Raw genomic sequence first — 3,707 nt, forward strand, 5'->3', positions numbered from 1 at the left:
CAAAAGCGACCAGCCCGACACCGGGGCAACGTGCCCAGAATCTCGTCCATCCCCGACCCGGTCCCGCTCCGGGAGACCGGCACGCCCCACCGTGGGGGACGGTTTCCCAGGCCCAGGCGGCCCGACCCGTTGCCCCGCACACAGCGCGGCCATCGGCACCGGCCACGGCTCGGCACGGCACGGGAGCGGACAGAGAGCCGGCTCACACGCCAGACTGGACACGCCACGCGCACCCAGCGTTCAAGCTACGACGCCCCCAACGGCCAGGACACCGGGCCAGGCCCAGCGGGACCCTCCCCCGACTCAGAGGGGGGAGGCGCGGGCCACAGTAGGCATCGAGCGGCGCTCGGTCCCCACCGCGGGGACCGGCGGACCCCTCTCTCTCCCATCACCGAGAAGAGGGAACTCTGCCTACACGTGAGCGAATCCAATCGCTGACGGCAGCGCTACCACAACGCAGAGAGAGGCGGCGAGCCGGGGGAATCCGGTACACCCCAAGGCACAACCTCTCAGATCGCTAGAGAAGGCTTTCTCACCGAGGGCGGGTCACGCTCCCCCAACCCACCGGTCGCCCCCTCACCGGGCCAGCCACGGAGGCGCTCAGGGACACCTGGGGAAGGGAGGGGGGGCCGTGGTCTACGGCAGCAGGAGAAGGAAAACCTGCGGCACCCCTTACCCCACGCGGGAGAGGCGCACCTCGCTCGACCACACCCCCTCCAATGAGCTGAGCTCCTCCTCAGGACCCACACGCAGACCCCCCGTGGCAGCAGCCGGAGGAGGGGGCCCCAGGGGCGGGAACACCACCACCACTCGGCCTCGGGCACCTGAGTGACAACCCGGAGCGCTCCAGGAGCACCGCAAAGGCCTGAGCGGAGCCAACGCTCGCACCACCCCGGCAAGGGCAGGACGACGGGCCGGCGGGACAGCCCCCCACCGCCGCGGAGGGGGGCCGCGCCCGCAAGGCAACACCCACAGGAGGCGAGAGCGAGGGATGCCTGCCGTGTCAGAGGACCCCGCCGCCCCCGCCAGGCAGACGACAGGAGAAGCACGGCGAGGTCGGGCCGGATTCCGTACCCCTAATGCCTCCCACCACCAGCCCCACACATGCAGGGAGAGGAGAGACACGGGGCCCCCCCGCGGGTGGGGTGAGAAGAGCGGAGCCATTCACCATGAAGGTCCGTCCCTCGCCCACCGCGGAACGGTCGCAGCCCGGGAGAGCATGACGTCACCACATCGATCGGAACAAGACCCAGAGCGGAGCAACGGGACCTCACCAGCCTCACCAAACCACCGAGCCGACCACAGCCCGCGGTCGGCCAGCCCCGCTCTGAGGGAAGGGACGGCGGACAACCCCAAGGGAGCGGAGGACGCCTGACACGCACGGCACGGAGCCAACGGAGCGGGGTTGTCACGACCGCCCCAGGTGCCCGCAGCGGGGAGCGCACGCGCAGGCGGAAGGGAGCCCCCCACCCGCATCGGCCTCTCCCCACCACACCCGGGTGGGTCAGAGGAGACCCGGGCCCACCCAGGGCGGCACCGGGGAGCCGGGACACTCAGACGGATGCGTGAGAGGCAAGGCACACGGGCCCCAGCCGGCGGCTCAAGCCAGAGCAGGGCCGGCTAGCCAGGTCACCGCCAGACCAGATAAACCCCCACGCATCCAGAGGCCCGACCTCTCCAGCGACAAGTCGCCAGAGGACAGCGTGTCAGCAACAACCCGGTGGCCCAAAATTCAAACTCAGCGTGAAAGATATACCCACCCTGGGGGGCAGGGGGTCGAGTCACCGGCCACACCACCGACTCAGAAACGCACGACACGGACATCTGTCCCCAAAAAGGCCACCATCGCAGCCACACACGGAGCACCCAGGGCCGTCTCGTCGACCCCCAAGACCAGGGACGCCCTCCGGGCCACCGGTGCCACGCAGGGGCCGACCCGTGCCTCCAGAGCGAGACCCATTCGGCCGTCCCCTCACACGCGAGGGACACACGAGGGACCGAAGGCGCTCTCAGGGACCACTCTCCGACTACGAACGCGGACTTGGAAGAAAAGTATCACAGCAGAGGGACCGCAGCCGGGTACGGCACCCCGGGAGGACGGCGCAGGACGGCCACCGACTCCCCACGAGAACTTGGAAAAGAGATTCGGCGGGTGCCTCAGGCGGCCAGGGCCCGCACAGGCCCGCGACAGGGCCGGGGAGGGGCGTCCCCGGCCACCCGCGCCATGCCCGGAGGGTCCCCGCGGGTCGCGGGTCGGGCCTCGGGAGCTACGGCGTGCTGGTCGACCAGCCCCGGCAGCCCGCACACCTCGCTCGGGCCTGGAAACTCGGCGACAGCCTGCCCCTATATAGCCCTGCACGCCCGTGCTCTGACTCACAAGTGACTCGCCAGAGCTCTGGCGCCACAGGGACAGCCCCGCTGACAGCCGCAGGCTTTCCGGAGCTCTGCCTAGCTCACAGCAGGGACGCTCCCCTCGCTCAGCAGCTGCCACCGGAGCTCTGGAAGCCAGGAGAACCATATAAAAGCGGCCACCAGATGGAGCCCGAAAACCGGCGACATGTCACCATCCCAAACCTGTCACCGAGACACATCCGGATGGCAGGGCGGCCGGCGGACCGCAAAACCGAAACCGTGAGTCGAGAAAGTCTTCCCGAGGCCGAAAACACAGCCCCTCCACCCCAACCCCACAGAAACGCTCCTCCAAACGTGTATCTGCGTAGACCGAGACAGAGTCAAAAGACAAGCCCATGACGTGTGGGTGTTTGGAGATGCATCTCGGAGGGAGAAAGAACACACAGGACTCGGGCGCGAGTCGTTCAGGTGACAGAGAGACGCCGAATGAGGACACGTTCACAATCCACACGGGGTGGGGGATGGGAGGGAGGGAGGGAGGGAGGGAGGGAGGGAGGGAGGGGATAGAAAAAAGAGAGATGGAGGAAGGAGGGAGGGAAGAAAGCAAGCAGGGAGCGGGGAGGAAGGAGATGGAGAAAACAGACAGAATTTAAAAAATCTGGAGAAGGTATATGATGAAAGGTGGAAAATGAAGAAAGATGAAAAAGAGAAAGAATGAGGAAAGAGATGACGGAAAGAAGGGCGAAAGAGAGGAAAAAAGAAAGTATAAAAGACAAAGAAAGAAAGAAAGAATAAAGGAAAGGAACAGATAAAAGGACAGAAGGGAGGGAGGAAGGAGGGAAAGAAAAAGAAAGAAAGAAAGAAAGAAAGAAAGAAAGAAAGAAAGAAAGAAAGAAAAAGAAAGAAAGAAAGAAAGAAGAGGCTAATGCCTTTTTCAGCGTTCGCCCACCTGCATCAAGGTGAAAATTAAAAAAGAAGAAGAAGGGGAAGAAGAAGGAGGAGGAGGAGGAGGAGGAGGAGGAGGAGGAGGAGGAGGAGGAGGAGGAGGAGGAAAGAAAGAAAGGAAGGAAGGAAGAAAAAGACAGAAAATGGAGAAAATAAAATTCGGTACTAAACACTATCTGGCCTGGCGACACAGCAAGGCTCCGTCTAGAAAGAAAGACAGAGAGACAGAGAGACAGAGAGAAAGAAACAGCGAGAGAGAGAGAGAGAGAGAGAGAGAGAGAGAGAGAGAGAGAGAGAGAGAGAGAGAGAGAAAGAGAGACAAAGAAACGCAGAGGCCGGGCACGGTGGCTCATGCCTGTAATCCCAGCACTTTGGGAGGCCGAGGCGGGTGGATCACAAGGTCAGGAGTT

Source organism: Aotus nancymaae, unplaced genomic scaffold, assembly GCF_030222135.1.
Source record: "Aotus nancymaae isolate 86718 unplaced genomic scaffold, 86718_ANA_hifiasm-v0.15.2.pri h1tg000549l, whole genome shotgun sequence".
Classification (NCBI taxonomy): Eukaryota; Metazoa; Chordata; class Mammalia; order Primates; family Aotidae; genus Aotus; species Aotus nancymaae.